This window comes from Erpetoichthys calabaricus, chromosome 12 (genome assembly GCF_900747795.2).
Source record: "Erpetoichthys calabaricus chromosome 12, fErpCal1.3, whole genome shotgun sequence".
Taxonomy (NCBI): Eukaryota; Metazoa; Chordata; class Cladistia; order Polypteriformes; family Polypteridae; genus Erpetoichthys; species Erpetoichthys calabaricus.
The window spans coordinates 26,579,515-26,601,462 of NC_041405.2; positions in this window are offsets into that span (position 1 = coordinate 26,579,515).

The following is a 21,948-nucleotide window of genomic DNA, read 5'->3' on the forward strand; positions in this document are numbered from 1 at the left end:
TATCTATCTATCTATCTATCTATCTATCTATCTATCTATCTATCTATCTATCTATCTATCTATCTATCTATCTATCTATCTATCTATCTATCTATCTCTTATCCTGCCAACTATACTAAAATTAAAATCTATTTATCTATGTATATCTGTTGCTCTATATGTATGTGTTTCTCTGTAGCCTTATTAGCTCTGCTTCATTAAGCTATTGCATGCTGCTGGTTGTGCTATATAAAATACTTTCTCACCTCCAGTAAACTATGTTTGAATTCTGGACAGGGTTCTGTCTGTGTGAAATTTGCATATGCCCTCTAAGCCCTTATGTATTTTTTCAATACATTTCTTCCATTTCTTCCCCCATCCCAGCAGTGCTCAGGTTAGGTTGATTAGGTTGACAACTGACCCAATATAAGTAAGATGTGACACCACATCTAGGACTGACTTCTGTTTTGAGCTCAGTGTTTTTAATGCAGGTTTGAAATAAAAGCATTAGAAAAATGCATGAAAATTTAATATACATATTCATAAAATAAATTATATGCCTGCCATTGTGATGAAAACAGTACCCTTTTCATTCAAACCTCTGGGGAATGACAGAGGTGAAAGGCAGTGACCGTCACTCTTCCACAAGGTAACGTGAAAATGGTTTCTAGGTATTAGTCTAGCGAGACCTGGAAAAGGTTGGCAATATTTTTGAATCCACCATAAACACTATAATCACATTAATATTTGAAAGAAGCCTTATACTTAAGTATAATTCAAAAAGTTTCCTGCTTTAATTGTATTCTCTTTAAGTGCCAATTTTACTTAACCTCACTTCACTGTAGGCTCAATAAATCCATCATTCTGGTCCATTGCTACTAATTCCTGGTTGGCATTTCGACTTGTCTATCCCAATGCATTCTTTTCTATTTAATTACAGTTAGTGATTTAAATAATTCTCTTTACAAGCAAGTCTTCTGAGAGTCTTTGGTGTTCAGGGTTTCATAAATAATTTTACTGCCTAATTTAGTGAAATTCAATAAAGTGAGGTCATACACCTAAACTCCACTTCTGTGTTTTCTCTCTACAAAAGTTCATCTTTTGCTGTTTTGTTTGCCAATGTCTGTGACATATTTCTCTTTTTCATAATGTAGGCAGGAACACCCCTTTCCCATACTTAATGGACCTTCTAAAACTTTTAAAAAGATTATCATACTTCATGAGGACATTTTTATGCATCGCTGAATTCTACATAAACCTTCCACACATAATGACTTTGAATTGTAATGTCCGCTAAGGCTACATTTTTTGCTATTAATCATTTTTTTAATATTTTTTCTGTGTCCAGATGATTAATTCATTCATTTTCTACCATTTATCCAAAACCAACTCAGGGTAGGGCAACAGTTTTAGCAGTAAGGCCCATACATCTCTTTCCCCAGCTACAGTTGCCAACTCATACTGTGGGATCACAAGGTATTCCCAGGCGACCTGGAAGATCTAATCCACCCAGCAAGCCCTGGGTGTTCCCCAGTATCTCCTTCCAGCTCCACAGTTTAGCATCTATTTCAGATGCCCGAACAACCTCAATTGACTCAATAGGTTGCAGAGGGTCAGTGGCTCTACCCCAGGCCTCTCCTAGATGTCCGCCCTTCTCAGCCTATCTCTAAGGGAGAGCCCAGCCACACTGCACAGAAAGCTGATTTCAGTCATTTGTACGTGCAATCTCAATCTTTCGGTGATTACCTAAAGCTCATGACTGTAGGTGAGGGTAGGGACACAGATCATCTGGTAAATTGAGAGCTTCACCTTCTGACTCAGCTCCTTATTCACCACTACGGATTGGTATATAAAGTGCATAACTGTGCGCATCTCCCCTGTCCTTACCATGTCAACCTCACCATCTGTTTTCCTCTCCTCATGAACAAGACCCCGAGGTACTTAAACTCCTCCACATGAGCCAGAAACTGACCTCCCACTCGAAGAGGACAGTCCACCTTTTTCCTATTGAGGACTACGGCCTCAGATTTTGAGGTGCTAATCCTCATCCCTGCTACTTCACACTTATAGCAAGAAGGTTATTTTATGCTAATATAATCTGTGAAATTTATTTTAAAACCACGCAATTCATCTAAGAGAGAGAGACTACTAGATTAGAGAGATGGGCAGATAACATGTGAAGGACACACAAGCAGGTTATTTTAAAGAGTGCTGATGTCTTCGCTTGACCAATATGATTAAAACCCAAAGTCTGTAATAAATGATGAGAACAGGTGAAGGTATTAATAACCAGGCAGTTCATCTGGTAGTTGCCCATTTCAAACCCAGGAGATGCTCTGGGTTATCTTACTTTATTTGTTCCCAAGGGAAATGAAAATTTTACAGATTCTCCAAAAAATACAACGAATAAATAAAGTAAATGTGATAAAAACAAACAACCCCTCCCTAACACACATAAAAACTTCTGGCTTGGATAACAAAGAACTGCTACTGTCCTCACAGACTTGTAGGTGGAAGTGAGATGAGGTGAGACCTGCTTGGATTGTACCACAAGATTACTTTTAAATGCACTAATATTTGGATACAGCCGTGTCATATTGTGTCAATATGATATTTCAGTTTTTTTATTTTCAAGAAATTTGTAAAAACGTCTAAAAGCATGTTTTTGCTTTGTCATTCTGGGATATTGAGTGTTGCTTGGAGTGGGGAAAAAAAGCAATGCTAGTAAAAGGCTATAAGAAGGAATCCCAGGGATCTTTTATGACCACAGAGAGTAAGGGCCTCAGTTTTATGTCTTATCCAAAGGACGGCGCCATTTTTACAGCACAACACCCCTGTCACTGTACTGGGGCCCCTGCTGGCCTCACCAACACCTCTTCCTGCAGCAACCCAAGCTTTTTTCCTAGATGGTCTCCTATCCAAGTACTGTTTGAGCCTGAACATGTTTAGCTTCAAGTCGATCTGAAGTGCATGTGGTACAGCTGCTGGCCCCTTGATCCAAGAAGTCTTGCCACTTTCACACCATGGAATATTTAACTTCTTTGGCATTAACCCCAAGATTCTCTTGGTCTTGGAATTCTGTGTTAACATGGTTAAGCCTGAGTATCTTTCAGGTTAGGCTGTTATGATCCAAAAAACACTGTTATGCCCAACTAACTCTCGGGACAGTATTCTGCAGCCCTCATTCAAAAATGAAAAAAGTGAAGGTGTCTGAATACTTTCTAAATCCACTCTACATATTGGTATGAGGAATCCCTCTAGACCAGTTTCTTAAAGTATGGTGTGGCAGGTGGCCAGGTGCGGCCCTCAATCAGCCGCCTATATAACGAGCCGCCACCCTGCAATCAAGGCTGGAGTCAGGTGAGGAGGTGGACGAGGTCAGAGGAGGCGGCAGGAGAGGCCTTGAGTGTTTGGAAGAGAGAAGAGACGGCTAGTGAAGGAGCCGTAACTTGGAGAGACGGTGGGGGTTGTTGGTGGTGCACTGAGTGACTTTTGTAAATAGTGTGGATTAGTGTAATAAACGTGTGGTGATGGACTGCAACGTGTCTGCCTGTCTGTGTCCGGGAGCGCCCTTTCACAATGGGTCTCCACCCTAAATGGGTTGCCGACTTTGTGTCATGTAGGTTCGAGACTCACCATTGTATTCAGCTTGTGAAGTGTCTCGCAAGGGGTTGACGCAAGTTGTGTAAGCAGGCGACATTGTTACATTGTGACGCTGGCGATGATTCTCCAAAGGGGAACGAAGCATTATGACTGTTGCCAGCAATTCTCCATGGAAGATCCCAACCCAATCTGATGGTCATCATGGACTGGGTCTTGAAGACACTAAGAGAGTTGAGATTGTTATGTGATTAAAAAAATGGTAAAGAAAACCTGCTCTTGACTAAAAAGAAGAAACCAAAACTTCTTGGTCCAAAAAATTCTGGGTTATGTCTTTTTCTGAACGTATCAAAGAAATTAATCACAGGTAAGATCTGAAAGAGGTTAAAAGAAACTTGTACTAATATAATCCATCGAAATGAATAGATTAGGCGGCCTTAATAACAAGTTGACAAACTGATGTAAAGTCAAAGCAGTGGATAAACTTCAAAATGAAGCTCAAAGATTTAATTTTATTGGATCCTTTCCAGTATACGAAGTGAAACCCAAAAATAACCAGATTGGTAAAAAATATATATATTTATTGATGAATTACAGCATTCTAAACATTGTCACCTTCTACATATTTCCCCTGCTGATCTCTACACCACTCCGTACGTATCTTCCAATGATTGAGACAGTGCTGAAAGTCTTCTTGCTTGAGTCTCTTCAACAGACTTGCCGTTTCTGTCTTCACTTTATCTATTGAAGAAAAATATGTTCCCTTCAGGTCACTTTTGATTTTTAGGAACAAGTAAAAATCACAGGGAGCTAAATCGGGTGAATAGGGAGGATGATCGAGGACATGAATATTTTTGTCAGTCAAAAACTGCTTTATGGAAAAACCATTGTGCGCTGGAGCGTTGTATTGTCTCGCTGTTTGATTTTTTTCACCCGATGTTGCGGCAACTTGTGTAGCGATTGTTTAGGTTTAGGTTTCTTTATTTAGTCATGTTTACACAGGAAAACATGAAATTTGCCTTCTCAGTTGCATCTAATAACAGGCAACAGACAGAATGAAATAAAACAGACAAATAGAAATAAGAAAGGTTAAGGTAAGGCAGTTAGATAAAACATATTTATAACAAAAAAAAAAAAAAAAAAAAGGTAACAGGACATTGATTGTTGTGCAAATACTGACTGGGCTATTCACAGGATATACCTAGCTGGTTGGCGGTTTGAGATGGCGTGTAGGAGGGGATATAGTTCTAGACAGTTTTCCAGGAAAGCCCCAAGCCCAATCTGGTTATTTTTGTGCCTCACCTCGTGTAATGCATTCAATCTATCAAATAAATATCTGCCATAATCTATTGAGATCCACACCCAGAGAAATGAAAAATCAGAAAAGAGATCCTCTTAATATGTGCTTGGTTCTTACTAGATGACAATGAGATCAGAAAGAAATACAATGGAGACATTGTTCTTTTGTCTCCTTCTTCTCAGATTTTTCTCCTGAGGTGAAATGCCCCTCCGTTTTCCTCACGTGTGTCTCCTCTTGAGCTTCAGCGGTGATCTCAGTAAAGTCACACAGTGGGCTTCAGATCTTCTAAATAGTATCTTGATCTTTATTTTTTTGCAGTTCAAAAGTATCTGCATTGTGTACTTATTAAGAAATTTATGGTCATGTGTTTGTGGTAATAAAATACTTTACAATGATTACAAAACTGTAGTTCTTGCTTCTGAAGAATATTTTTAATTGCTCTAAGTTCTATTACTGTGCTCCCATTAGATCATACTCATTATGTCAAGTCAACTTTATTTATAAAGGGACAAAAAGGCAGGCTGTGTGGCATAGTGGTTAAGACTTTGGACTTCAAACTCTGGAGTTGTGGGTTCAAATGCCAGCTGTGACAAGTCACTTCACCTGGCTGTGCACCAACTGGAAAATCAAAAGAAAGGTAACCACTCATATCTCAAATGTTAAAAACCACTTTGGATCAATTAAAATAAACAATAGGAAGGCTGGAAAGAGGTTAAAACAAGATTAGAAAGAAATCTCTCAAACCAAATTCTCCATTTTGACTCCTTGTATCTCATGACTCCTTTCTGTCTAAAGATACTTCTCTCAAGGAATTTTAGGAGAAACATCCGTGACAAAGTTGATTCTTAAATGAAACATAAATAAGATCAACCTTTGAACAGTAGAAATTTTCCTATGGACACTGTTTACATGCTGAGACTAAAGTTGTTCTTATGGAGGACCATTCACTGCCATGATTCTAATGCTTTGAACAAACTGTGTTCCACTGACTAAGTGTGATGATGTGGGTTCGCTCCATGCTCCCATGCAGCTTCAAGGAGCTCTTGAACCCGACACCGTCAGTAATGTTACCGATGAGCTTGGCAGTGAGGTATAACAATGGAGGAAGGGGATGGTGTAATAGTGCAAAGTGCTTTTATTAAAAACAACAACAAAACAGTATTCAAAATAAATAAGTGCAGTGTATCACAAAAGTCTTCAAATAAATAAATAATCCCAATTAAACAGTTGTGAAGTGGAGGATAAAACAATACATAAATCCTCTAAAACAAGGTTAAAACAACAGCTGGAAGCAGTCCTTTAAAAACACAAAGCCCAGTGTCTTCTTTTACCTGGTGGCTCCCCCTGCTTCTCCCATCTGGGCCCCACAACTGGAGAGTCGCCCTACCAGCAGCTGACCTTCTTCCCACACGACTGATCTGGAAGCTTCCCGATTCCTGGCTTCGGGCTAGCACTCTCCGGATCCAGACTTGGCTTTCAACCCAACGGCCAGGACACTCACGTTGGGGCTTCTCCTTCCAAGCCTCCCGACTCCCGCTGCCTTCTCGGCCTTCTTCCTTCTCCCGCTCTCTACTAAATGCTCAGGGGGAGCGACCACTACCAACTGCCCTAGGTGTTTGCCAAACACCCCTGCTAGGGCTCACTGTCCAGCTGCCTGCCTGCGAGCCTTCACTCGCTCGCACAGGCTCTCTCTCCACGCTGCTTCCTGCAACCTTTGTTTCTTTTTCCTTCCTTTCTTAACCTCCCCACTAGCCGCCTCGCACTTCTCACCGGGACGTGATTCACCTGTGGCAATCAGCGGCTCCCAGGAACAATTACGGATGCGGATAACTCCTCACCTGTGCACTTAAGCAAGGTCTGCCCACATCACAAATCATCCCAGGATCCAGTTCAGCCACACACCACCACGCCCCCTCGCTAAGCCGCGAGTGCAGCAATTACTTATTTTAAAAATGGCCTTTATGAGATGAGCTGTACAAGGTATAAGGTGTTAGGAAAAGATTTGTAATAATTACAGTATCACTGAATCTGTATTCTTCCTTACCTTCCATGGTGTACTAAATGCTAAAACCTTTACAGGCGTACAGCAGCACAGCTTGCAGAGAGGAGTCTTTGTTTGCACAATGGGTGGCTAATGCACGCCATTTGCTCACAAATCGCAGAAAGGGCAAGATGCAAAACATTAATCTTTATGTTTCAAGACCCATTCCCAGCTACTTAAGAATGCTATCATAACTTCAGGGTTTCTCTTTACATTCCCTTTCAGATGTCAGGAAACATCTGCTCCATGTTTCAAATTAACAATCTAGCAGGTTATTAAATATTTATTTTGTAAAGACAGTGCCTTCCCACTTGATAAATTCTCTGCTACAGATAAGCATATCAAGTGTGTCTAATGTACCTTCTGCTCTGAGAATTGAGAATAAGTAAATAAAATAAACAAACAAACAAATAAATAGTTGTTTCCAGTCTTCGAGGGCATTCACGATGAACAATATAAGAAGTCACAGAAGTTGTGAAGAAGGTGGGTATTTAAATAAACTCTATCACAGAATTTGATGATGACCAAATTGTTTGTGCTGCTTGATCATTTCTAAAACAATGGGTGAGGCCTTCTGGCCTTGTTTGTGGTTATGGAGAAAGCCAGCTTCTACTTACTACTGTCTACGCCTCACCCAGCCATCATCAGATAATGAGACTGATGAAGATATTAGGAAGATGGGTCAGAGAAAGAAAGAGAATCACACAAACGCCACACCAGGCATCAATGGACACATCTGGCTGAATCAGGTAACATTTGTCTCAATCCCTCAATTGTTATTCCTAGTGAGGATAGCTCAATCGACATTATGCCGGTCTACTTGTGAACCCACCTGTCTGTGCTGCCTTAGCAGTCATGTTGTTTGGTTTTAAAATTGTTGGATAATTTTACTCTAATATCTTTGCATAATGTGACAATCTTCGCCAATGCTGACGGCTAACCGCTTTGACAAGCATTTAGAACTGAGATGTCACGTGTGAGCCTACATTCTGCTCCTGGACCTTGCCTGTCAGTAGCATCAAATAATGATGGGATTCTGAGTTACATACATTTTATCTATTAGTGTATGGAATAATGAATGTATTTTTTAGTAAAATATATGTTGTAGATGCTATTATATGTAGTAGATGATTGCTTACCTAACTAAGGACACATGGGAATAAGAATTCTGTTGTTTATGTGACATACAGTAATAAGCAACTGAAAGATTCATATGAACCTGTGACAAAAGGCAGTGTCACAACCATGTGAATAGGAGGCAGCCAGCGGTTTCGAAAGATAAGGTAATTCCACGCCAGACCAGGGGGTGGCAGTGTGCACTAACCCTTTCTCTGTTTCTCCAGCAGACCCTATGAGGGAAATCCTGGGCCCGTCAACATCACTTCCAGTTCCAGGCCCAGTGACATCCTGTGACTGGACTATAAAAACGCCATCTTGTTGCCATTAAGACAATTCTGTTTTGAACTCAGTCTGTGAAGATCTTTGATGATTGGTGTTTTGTCTTGGTACAGTTCTATATTACTCTACTTTCCCCTTTTGTATTCTTTAATGTGTAGCCTTTGTCAGAATGCCTCAAATCCCATAGACTTACCACAGTTAATAAGGTATTGTACTTTCTAACTTCTCCCCACCTTCCTTTCTAAATCTCTAACCCCAAGCAATTACATAGAGTAAAAGATAAGCAGGAGTTAAGTTACACTTTAAATAATGTATTATTAATAATATTCATAAAATAATAACAATAAGCAACGTACAAGTTGTAACAGCCGACCCCTTACCCAGCCAGTAGCTACACCTCCAAGACCTGTGGCCTGGATAACTTACTGAGGTTGAATCTAAATATCAAGCTGTACCTCTAATACATACAATTTTTTTCCCCCAATCGACGGATTAAACATAGGCACACAAAAGCAGATATGTAAAATTAAAATGATTAACTATATTAAATGAAATAACAAAAATACAAATTCCATACGAACAATACATATATATAACTATGGATGTCCACCACCAAACTAATAAAGTGCCAACACCATATATATATATATATATATATATATATATATATATATATATATATATATATATATATATATATATATAACAAAACCCTCCCTTGTCCCAGTAACATATAACAACACAAAACACGAATACAAATAAATGGATACGGAAATGCTGATGATTGTAAATTAGAGTCCGGCTATAAAAACTGTCCTGAATACGGATGACTGTACGAGAGATAAGTGATTTGTTTGAATTTTCCGGCAAACGGAGCAACCTCACCATGAATCCTCTGCGCGTGGTGGATGATGATCTGACCCAGGGGTCTCTGGTGATGAGGGATGGAAGACAGTCTGGCGGAATGAAAACAAACTAGTTCAAAAGCGCGATGTGGAAAACAGCAAGTAAGTTGGTTCGTGGTGGTGAAAAATGGTCTCCTTCTTTCTTCTCTCTTCCTCGTTTCCTCCTGATTGCTTAAATAGTCCTGGGCCGGATGTAATTGATTAACAGGCCTTTTCCAATTTGGGGCTTCGGTTTCTTTCCATCATCCATCCCCCTTTACGGGGACGACATTCATTGACACACACATAAACAGCAAATGGGATGATGGAAACAAGACGCACTCAGAACTAACACTGACAACACTATTACTACTATGTAGCCCCGCTACAAAGTGAATATTGGCAACCATACAACCCGATAAATGCTAATGTGTTGTTTCAGGCGGCACACAGACTTGCAGTTACTTTACATGTCTCTAGTTTAGTCATTATTTTATGGCTTTCCTGTCTCAATATGGCTGCTGAGTTGTGCTTCTCAGTGTGGTCTTTTTTTCAGTTCATGGTTTGTGAGATGCTCCTTCATGATGATGATGTAAGAGAGCTAGGGAGGGGTAAAGCAACCAAATTTATAGACTCTCTATCCAAATCTTTGCACCAGTAGGGTGTCGTGCTACAGAATGGCCTCTGATTCAAACCAATCCTAAACAGCCATACTTCAGACCAATGGGGGGCACACAATACCTTTCACAGCTGTCCCCAAAACTGGCTAGGTAATTTGACTTTCCTGTGGGGGCTGATTGAAAGAGTCCTGCAGAGAATCACTTGCCAAACTGGTTTTAGGCACAAGGGGTGTTCTTAAACATCAAACCATAGCTGTTCTTGTCAATGATACACTAATATTACATTGCTCTGTCTGAGTTACAAATAAAGGCATAAAAAATATTTATCAAGTTATATACAAAATTTCACACCACAACAACTGTTTTTTCTTGCACTTAGTCCAAGTAAACGGGGCGGCTACCCCAAACCTTTTTCTGTCTCTTTTGTCATCTTTTACAGCACTTATGATCAAAGAAGCACATAATGGTAGACTTGTGTTATAAACTGGTAAATAAGGAGACTGAGTGCCTGAAAGTAGATTGGAATAAAGGACAGGGGAATGAAAGGAATAAAGATTGAACAACATCCTAATCCTTAAACTGACAGGGGTCTAAAAGGAAGGGAAACAAGGAAAAATTAAATTAGCAAAATCAAAAAATCAAATAAAATGTTCAAAACAAAAGTAGTCTGCCAGCCAGATGTAAAATACATGTGTCTGATGGCAACCATGAGTGAATTTGTCCCCGGAATAGTGGCGTAGCTACAATGGGGCAAGGGGTGCAATGCACCCGGGCCCCGGGCCTTGGGAGGGCCCATCAGGCCTCTTTTTTTTTTTTTTTGCACCACTCTCATCAGGTGATCAGGGCATCAGACCATCAGTCACAGTCAAATTAGTTAGACTGATCATATTGCTTATTAATTTAAGTAACTTTGTAGTAAGGACTTTCACATGTCCGTATTTAGCGATTTTAGCCACCGTCAGTCAGCATTTTTACATTTTCCCACAATTACATTATTTTCATTAGCTCCGTCCGACTCGGCCGGGCGGGGTGCACATTGTGTACAGACGGCGGCGGCTAAAAACAAAGCGACATGTTCGCTTCATTCTCCGAAAGGCTATAGCTTAGTTATGAAGCAGGCAAGCAGCTTCCCACGATTGTCGACGAACGGCTTCCCGCTTCCGTCTATTTCTCAGTCAGTTCTGTTAGGTAAGTGAATCGATCAACATCAAATGGCCGTATGTCAAACAGCGCAATCACGTATGCCATGTGCCAACTGCCAAATTAGTGAATCTTAGGCTCTTAGGCCTAGCCACTTGGCGGCTTAGCCTATTGTTTCTTCTTAGATTTCACTTCCGCAGGTGAGTGCACGCGTAACCGTAACGTACGTATTTTGTAGCGTCAGATTCAGGTTTTCTGCACAGAAAGTACAATTCTGTTAATGGCCTACTTAACGGATTCTTACATTTCGTAGATTTTTCTGGGTCCTTGGAAAATGCCAAAACACGAGAGTGGTGCAGCGAACAGAAGGAAAAAGAAAGAGGAGGAGGCGAAGATCGCAAAATTGCCAAAAATAACTGGCTTTTTTACTGTAAACGAGGTCAACAATGCCCAGTAAGAGGCCCAAAGAGACTTATCAGAGACCGAATCGGCTTCGAGTTCGACACACACAAGTTTCCAACCTCGTCAGGCGCCATCACCTTTGCCATCTATGGCATCTGGGTCAATCCCTTCCTCAAGTGAAAATCCGGTAGACGCTGCTGACGACACGGAAATATTTGTGAATGAAAAAGCAGCGAGAGCCCCCCCTCCGGAGTGCGAGCGCACGAAGCGAGCAGGTTTGGGGGCCCATTCAATGATGATTGCACCCAGGCCCCTGTGAACCTTGCTATGCCGTTGCCCCGGAACACTATTGCACATCGGGAACTTTGGTCAGCATTGTCTGTGAATGCTGCTAAACATCCAAGTTGTATGGTGTGATAGTCACACTCATTTACTTAGCTTCTGCTTTTGGCATATTAAGTCATGACTGAATAAAGCAGTCTTGTGTGAACATTTGTTCTGTTTTACCGCCAGGGGTTGGGAACTGAGTTCCTGTCTCAGTTAGGTCAATCAGGGATGAGGAGCGACATCTCCAATAGGACTACATTAACAGTCATACCTGAGTGAAGTGTGGAGAAGCTACTGATAGAAGATAGTAGGCCTCAGTCCTGGGTGCAAGTGCAATGAAACTGTGAACTCTGTATCCCCAGAGAGTGATAAGTTTTAGAATAGAAGAACGACAGGGAAGACGACTTATAATTGTGGGCCTGCATGAAAAGATTCTACACATTGAGGTGGGGGATTTATGTTTTAAGGAAAGGTTGTACCAAAACCATTACATTATAAAGCAGTGACCTTTCTCTAACTAAAATGATTCTTAGCAAGCATTCATTGTCTACTACTTTTTATTTTAAAATATTTGTATGCCCGTTTAAGTACGCTTATATCTTTTATAGGCGAACTCGGATGACAAAACACATTATGTGACTTCCAGTCAGTCAGTCATCAACCGCCTTAGCAATAATAAGCAACATATTACTGCATGCAAAAAATTCAAAATCACTTTGTGCAAGATGGATATAAAAGGAAAAGAAATATTTCACTCATACATCCAGGAATATACTATAAAGTTAACAATATTTTTAGCCTTAAGTGCTGCTGTCCGGGGTTCTGATTCCACGCCCACTCGTTGTCTGTGTGAATTTTCTCCAGGTATTCTGGGTTCCCTCTTACATATCCAAACACATGCAGGCCAGAGTAATAAACAATTCTAATAAACCCTGTGTGAGTTTGTGTGTGGAGTCAGGCCAAATGATAGGCTGACAACCCATTTGTGGCTCGTTCTCTTCAGCTCATGTGATCCCGCACTGGATAAAATGGGTTTAGGGATATTATGTCATGTAAGTTTGTCTTGACTTTTGTTGAATGTGTTCTTCTTATTGACTGCTCCACAGTAGTCAAAATTTCAGTTTTGGTTTATCTTTTTTTTGTATAGTTGGTTTTCTCAGTTACTCAGGAAATTGAGCACTTGTCAATGATATGCTCTACATAACATAACATTAAAATATGCTGGACCTCATTTTACCAATTAAAATATCTGGATTTGGTTCCTACCCCGCTTGCAACATTGCTGAGATAGGTTTTTGTGCCCTGAGTTATACAGTTTCAAGCAGGTTTAAATGTGTTATTTTATGTTATATTATGTTATGTTATTTATATTGCGACCTGGGCATCTCCTGTAAGAATCGTGTGCCCAGGACCAGGCCAGCATTCCAAGCATATGCGGACGTCTTACACAGTGACGTCTGTGCTTGCAGGGCGACGTCCTCCGCTTGCATGATGGTTACATTCCTAAAAACATGTTGTATGGAGAGTTTGCCATAGGATCACAGCCCCCTGGATGACCATAACTGAGGTATAGTGATGTTTGCAAAAGTGGCCTGAAGACTACTGACATCAGTGTGGACACATGGGAAGAGACAACTATAAATGGCTGCACCTGCTGACAGGCTGTACAATTAAGCATCACCCCACCCAAGGAGAAGAGAACCCAACGGTTGGAAAAAAGAGAGAGGAGGAAAGTTGTGGCAGTGAGCACCCAACTGCAACCATCAGCCTTTGTGTGCAGCAGATATGCCAAGGACTGCCACACAACACTTGACTTGTTAAACCACAGCGGCACCACATCCAAATGAGTCCTTAACTGGAGCGCATTCATCGTCTACCCAGACAGATGGAGCCATCATCATGTTTGCTGCTTCAATAATGCTTCCTTAGAATTCGATTTTTCCAGAGTTTAAACAAATTTAATACCTTCATAGTGACCTTCTCTTAAACTCCTCCATGAAGATTGTTGTTTACAATTCCTAAATTCCAAATTACCCAGTGCTGTTTGCTCCTCCCAAGAGTAGCTCTAATTTGTAACAACCGGTTCAAAATGCCTTGGCTGATTGTTACACTTCTAGGCCTGAGGTCTGGAGAAAGTTAGTACTAGGCCAAATCAACATTGGACTCCAATTACAGCAGGTGTCCCAAACTCATTCTTTAAGCTGACGTTCTATATATAACTACAGTGATCCCTCGCTATATCGCGCTTCGTCTTTCGCGGATTTTAAATGTAAGCATATGTGAATATATATCGCGGATTTTTCACTGCTTCGCGGATGTACAGTACGTGTGCTTCCTCAGTTGATTTGCCCATTTGAATTCAAACAAGGGACGCATTTGAATTCAAACAAGGGACGCTATTGGCGGATGGCTGAGAAGCTACCCAATCAGAGCACGCGGTCCCATCATGATGTTCCTTACACGCAAAACACTGCCTAGTATGTCTTCAGTGGAAGAAGACGACGGAGGTGCTACACAGTCTCCTGAAGAGGCTCCTTTAGAACAGCTGTGACAGTGCAGTAAATGTCGTCGTTATCTGACAAATTGGTGAGTACCCAAAACTATTTTTCTACGTACTTAGTACATATATGTACGTTTATTGTAACTGTGCACACATTTTATACCTAATTTTTTCCTTGCATTGTAGGTATTTATTGCCAGTGGCCTGTCTATCGTAATGGCTGTAACAAATGTGATATCGGAGACGCTCTACAGTATCTTTAAAAAAACATTTTGGTTTTATATACAGCATTTACATGTTATAGATTTTTCACGTATGTTTATATTACCTACTCAATTACAATATGTTTAAAACTGTATTACATATTAAATAAAACTCCTCAATGATATACGATACGTATGTTTGTGAGTAGTATATAAACTGTGTTTACATACATAATTTCAACAAATCTTACCTAATAATTAAGAGAATATAAAGGGTTTATGCTGTATAACTGTATGGGGAATATTTATAAACCATGTGGGAGAGTTTATAAGGACTTAAAATATATAAAAATAACCATATAAACATATGGTTTCTACTTCGCGGATTTTCTTATTTCGCGGGTGGCTCTGGATGGAGGAGGGATTACTGTATATATAACTTATAATAACTAATTACAGTTAGGTCCATAAATATTTGGACAGAGACAACTTTTTTCTAGTTTTGGTTCTGTACATTACCACAATGTACAGAACAATTCGCAGCTTAAGGATGGCTTCTTTCACCTGCATGGAGAGCTCCTTTGACCGCATGTTGTCTGTTCACAGTAAAATCTTCCACATGCAAGCACCACACCTCAAATCAACCCCAGGCCTTTTATCTGCTTAATTGATAATGACATAACGACGGACACCAAACCTGCCCATGAAATAGCTTTTGAGTCAATTGTCCAATTACTTTTGAGCCCCTGAAATGAAGGGATTGTGTTAAAAAATGCTTTAGTTGCCTCACATTTTTATGCAATCATTTTGTTCACCCCACTGAATTAAAGCTGAAAGTCTGCACTTCAACTGCATCTGAGTTGTTTCGTTTAAAATTCATTGTGGTAATGTAAAGAACCAAAATTAGAAAAAAGTTGTCTCTGTCCAAATATGTATGGACCTAACTGTATATAGGTGAAAAGTGAATATATAGCAAAGAAAGGTGACTATAAGCTTAAGTAACAGAAGGTGCCATAAAATATACTGTAACTTTAAAAAGTAAAAAAATAAATGAGAAAATATTTACATAAACTAGAAGCTGATCCTTCCTTGTGTCACACTTGGACAGCTTAAAGGCTTTAGTGGTGGTAAATCAATGCTGATCCACAAGATAGTGGTGTATACTAACGCCTTTTCTTTTCTTCCCTCTACAGACCTGGGGCATCATGCATAACGCTGTGTGTGGAATTCACACTAATACATGGCGTATGGACAAAAGTGGAAATGTGCGTACACACAAAAAAATCCAGATGCATAAATCTGTGCATGCTCCAACTTCTACATTCTTCCACTACATAAATCCTGGTCAGCGTGAAAAGTAACGAACGTGCATGTGCCTGCTGCCACTCCCCAACTCCTTCCAGAATTATGCCTCTTTGCATATGCAAATCAATATAAATAGCCCATAAGCTCAGCGTTCTGTGAAAAGACAATGGCAAAAGCACGGGGGAAAATAGAAGAATTTCAGGGAATACTAAGTGGAGGCAAGGAAAAGCATACTATTTGTTGGTTTAAATAGTGGTATAAACAACAAAAGGAAGTTGATCGAGTGACATTGAGTGTTGGAAAAACTCAAAAGCTCAAGTTCACAAAGTCGCACAGTGCCATGAAATAAAAAAGAAGTTGTTAGATATCAAAGTTGCTGTGAAAAGCAAGTTGTAGCCCACCGTCTGAGTGTCATATGAAAGCTTATTTGGGTACAGAGAAAAGAAAAAAAATAGGGACACAGTGAGAAAAAAACTCAAAATGTCAACTTTATTCTCAAAATTTCCACTTTAATCACATACTTTATTTTGTCATTAAAGTAGAACATCATAAACTTAATCTTAAAATCGTTTAATTTACTAGTTTCTCAAATCCCATTGTAACTAAAGTAGCACGTTAAATGCTTCGTTTGTATGTGTGCTTCTATGTGTCTCTATGTGTGTCAATCACTACGTGCTTCTTAAATGGGCTTTTTCTTCCTCCGACAGGACATAGAATCCATTACATTCGTGATATTACAGATCTCTGAATAAATAAAATACTGAGATGTATACTTGATATCATTTTCATGATGATAGGCGTTAAAGCATGTTGTTAAACATGGGAACACAGTGGCGCAGTGATAGTTAGGAGCGGGCACCCCGTCCAGACATTGTTCCTGCCTCCCGCAAGATGCTTGCTGCATCGTGCTCAACCTTCGATTAAATAATTTATTGCAGCAGTACTGTCTCTCTCAAAAGTACTAACCCCCAATTCCTGTCCTTCCTTTTGTTTCTCCAAGTAATCAATCACCACACAATCAGCTCTGTAATAGACGTTAAGCCATCTGTAAGCTGAGAACGGCGATTCTTCAAAACTTTTAAGGAACATTGAAATGTCTTCGTAGTACATGTTTAATTATTCTATCCATCTCTCCTTCCAGTGTCGCACCAGTCCCAGCAAGAATACAGCGCGAGGCAGGAACAATCCATGAACGGAGCTCCAGATGTTTAATTATTAACAATATAGATTATTTAAATGATGTTAACATTTTATCTGTATAAAATAATAAACATATTTTGCTGCATTTCAACTTAAAAATGATATAGTCATCATATGTAAATACACTCTTTATAAAGTGGCGCAGGTTGTGCAATATTATAACTGTATCGCAAGTTTACAGTGAGGTAATTGAATTTATAAGTACAAACAGTTCTACAAGGAGCACTTGATGGACTGATTGATTGCATTTATAATTCTTTGGATGAAACTATTTCTGAACCACAAGGACAGTACTGGAAAGGTCCTGAAGTGTTTGCTGTAAGGGAGCAGTTTAAATAGACAGCATGGCTGAGGCAGCGTATCTTTGATGCTGTATACCGATAATTCTCTTTCCGATGAGCTGCTGTAGAGCTGTGATTCCACACTCAGATACAGTGACATAAATACTCCGAGTGGTGCAGTGAGAGTAATATGGAAAAAGATGATCTGCTGTGGCAACCCCTAACGGGAGTAGCTGAAAGAAGAAGAAGAAGATTGTACAGTATGAGTAACAATGCTAAAGCAGTTATGGTATTTGGAATAGTTTGGCCATTCCGTGGACCATTATATTGTTACAAGTTAATTGCAATCAGATGCTTTAAAACTAATAAACAATATGCGGTTAATTTCAGTGTATTTTATAAACCCGTGTCAGGGATGTGGATCTAAACAAGAAAGGGAAACCACACAGGAACAGTAGCTCTGCTTTGATGCTGGGTGCCGCCAGTTTGCAAAACCAAGTGGAGAACTTGTGTACACCAAGGATTTAGCATGTGTAAAAATGTGCGTGGCTTTACGACAAGTTTAGTTTTTATACATCGCGATGTGAGCGTGGAAACGGGCATACGCAACATTTTTGTTCAAACGCATCGTTTCTACATGAGGCCCCAGATGATTGACAACCTGACCACCTTCTGTCTGTCCTCATGGACCTGCCTCTTCCTGCCTTGCCTGTACTTAACAGGAAGTGTTGCCATCTATGGCAGTCTAGTCTGAGACTCGTGTCCTAAGGAACATTATTTTGCAATTATAATATACAGGGTTATGGTTTCGCCCCAACTCTTTTTCTTTAGTCCTTGTCGTCTTTTACACTTATTTCCTCAACAAATATGGGGCGGAATGGTGGCTCTGAGGCTAAGGATCTATGCTGGTATACAGAAGATTGCCGGTTCGAATCCCCGTCACTGCCAAAAGAGATCCTACTCTACTGGGCTCTTGAGCCCTTAACCTGTAATTACTCCAGGGGCGCTGTACAATGGCTGACCCTGCGCTCTGACCCCAAGGGGTATGTGAAAACTAACAAATTCCAAATACAAGAAATTATATAAGGCGAAATAAAGAACAAAAAAATAAATAAACATTCTACACAATACATTCGAACAACACCCCCAGCAGATATTTGTAGGTTTTCTCACCCAGTTTGTTTCAAGCCCAACACACAGTAACGTCTGTCTATATCTTATCTTTCTGAAAAAACGAAGCTATAAAGCAGCAATAAAAACAGAAGTTATTGTTACTTTAAGCAAAAGTGATCACAGCATGATAAAAATTGATGTCTTTTAAAAACACACAAATATTTACCAAAACAAAGACATTCATTTCATAGGGAAGTATCTAGAACACACAGCATAGAAACGTCAAAACTCAGCAAGTGTAAATGATAGCTGGTGTCACTTCAGAGAACATCTGATCCAGGCTCAAGATATATTGTATATTCCAAAAACCAATCACACAAAATGACAAATTGAAAAGATATCTGTAAAAAAAAAAAATCAGACAATGTAGCAAGAGATCAAAAAAAGCACTTGAAAGGTCTAAAAAAATAGCTACTGAACAAAAATAAACAACAAGCAATTTTTTGAGTAGTACTCCCATAAAAAGATGATGAAAGAGACTTTAAGAACCCTCAGGGACACAAAAGAAGAAATCATGGGACATGAGAAGGAAATCGTAAATGAACTGAACAAACGTCTCACTCAAGTATTTATAAAATGAAGAAAGAAATGGAAGGCCAATACAGAAGTTAAAAGAAGCTCTGACTTCATAGATTTTAAAAGATGGAAGAGTTAGATGTGCTTCTAGTTCTTAATATGGTAAAGACTAATGAACCCCCTGGTCCAGATGGGATTTTAGCAGATGCATTTTAAGAAATGTAGTATCAGGGCATTTTACCGTGTTAGCCATAATGGATGCAAAGAGAAGTCAAGCAAAACGGCATCTTTTATGGGCTAACTGAACAGATTACAATATGCAAGCTTTCGCGGAAGCTGACTACAACTTACCTGAAGACTGGGCCTTAGCTGCCTCGAATTCTTAATTATTGTAATCTGTTCAGTTAGCCAATAAAAGTTGTCTTTTTTCTTGACTTCTCATTGAAAGAAATGAAAGACATCTTATATATAAACATCTACGTGTGGAAGTGTGTGTGTCTGTCTGTCTGGCATGAAAGTGTGAGGCTACAGCATGAAGCTCAAAGAACCGGATAGGCGGTCCCAAGTTAACAAGTCAGAAGAAGAAAGAAGGATAAGGCTACATCATGAAGCTGAAAGAAAGCGACTTCCATCAAAAGACAAAATCGCTTAGCCGCTAATACACATGCAATGACAGCACATCGGCAAAACGAAACCTCTGAGGAGAGAGAAACTCACTTAGCCACTGACAGACAAGGGGAGCGAGCATGTCGGCAAAATGAAACCACTGACTCTGCCTTACAATTTTTTCTAACGATTTCAGTAGTTTATAGGAGCTCTGGCTTTTTACAGCACGGGGTTACACAGCTAGTCATTTATAAACACTTACATTTGAGAAAGGAGATATACCAGACAGCTTGAAAGAAGGTAAAAGACACGACGTTTAGGCTGATTAGCCTTCAAAAAGTGCAAATGAAGAGGAAAGAGTAGGTAACATATATAGGAGGTAACAAAGCCAGGCAGATAAAAGGAGAAATGGTGAAAGGAGATGTGAAAAGGCTGCCATCAGAGAAGATGAAAGGAGAGATTAAAAGTTAGTCGGCCATAAAGACCTGGAGAAATATGTAACCCCAGGCTGAGGACAAGCTTAGAATCTTCTGTTTTTCTTTGAAAAGTGTCTTTGATGCCCTGTAAAGGAACACAGACAGATCAGTGTTCTAGAATAGGCTTTGTAAGGTCCTTGATTTTAACAGCTCAAACGTGCTCCACGAAATGGTCTGCTAACTGTCTCCCTGTTTCTACTATGTCCATGACTGGACAACTTACCACAAGAAATGTTTGTTTGTTATTGAATATAGATAGATAGATAGATAGATAGATAGATAGATAGATAGATAGATAGATAGATAGATAGATAGATAGATAGATAGATAGATAGATAGATAGATAGATAGATAGATAGATAGATAGATAGATAGATAGATAGATAGATAGATACTTTATTATACCAACGGGACCCGGTATAAGGGTGTTATTGGTGACATTTTTACATGTAACACAGCGGCTCCTGTTACACTGTTACAACGCCTAGTGGGGAATGTGACTAACCTCTGTGATGTGAACTCCAGATGAGAAGATTTCATAATTTTCCTGTAGTCCTAGGGTGTTGTACCATGTTAGCCATTATGAATGTAAAGAGATGTAAAGCAAAATGACACCTTTTAATGGCTAACTAAATAAGATTACAGTATGCAAACTTTCGAGGTAACTTGGGGCCCTTCTTCAGACAAGATGCAATTTTCCTGAAACTTTTTATGTCTCTTATGTGTCAACGAAGCCTTAAGCATATAAAACAAAACTTATATATATATATATATATATATATATATATATATATATATATATATATATATATATATATATATATATATATATATATATATATATATATATATATATATATATTTATACATTCGTATATTGATTTTGTGTTTTGTTATTTCCCTTTTATACTGATAATCTCATTGCTGCTTTCCATTTGACAATTTGTGTAGTGCTGTGAGCCACTATGCAGGTATGGAATTTAAATTAAAAACTGTCACTTGTAGTCAGATATCACAAATTCTGATTTTTCCCTATTTGTAGTAGCCCATTTGTAATCTCAGAGTTCCCTGAAGTGGCCTTAGCAACATGTATTTTGTGTGACCAGTATGCTAAAACCTCTTTAACCTTTCAATTTCACAGGCCAGGGGTCGGGTGGCACAGTGGAGAAGTGGTCAGCGCTGTCCCCTCATGGTGATAGGGTTTGAATTCACTGTGTCCATTCTCTGCATGCCTCTGTCAGTGTTTCTCTTTCGTCCTTCATCTTAAAGATGCATGTTATAGTTACTGGTGTATTTGAATTGACCACTGCATGAGTGAATGTGGCAGTGGGTGGGAGTGGGACCTACGAGGGGCACATTTTATTGTTTGTGTCTTTCTTGTGTCTAATGCTGTTGATGGGGGCTTTGGCTACTGCCACATTAAAACTGAAAGAAGCAGGCTAAATGGCTGTTGGGTGAATGGACAGATATTATGGTGTTTAATAATAATTGTAGCTACGGGAAAATTGAATGTGGCTAAACAAATTTACAGATTATCTAGTAAGAAAAAATTTCACTTGCTGGGTCTTAATGGAAATATTAGGGATTGGTTCAAAAGCAACAAAATAGAGCAAGTTTTGCAATTCTGGTTTTGTTTAATTCTTTTTTTCTAGTGGTTATCGTCTTTCTGTAAACTTTTTTTTAATCTTTTAGTGTTTTTTTTTTTTAATTTCACTATTAGTTTAAGGATTTGGTTTAATTTTGACTATGCCAATTTCAATTATCTTTTCCATGTGTTTCCATAATGCCATTTTGTTCATAATTACGTGCCAGTGACCACCACTACCGGTCATCAACAACAACAACAACATTTATTTATATAGCACATTTTCATACAAAATGTAGCTCAAAGTGCTTTACATAATGAAGAAAAGAAAAATAAAAGACAAAATAAGAAATTAAAATAAGATAACATTAGTTAACATAGAAAAGGAGTCATGTCAGGGTTCATCCTGTAT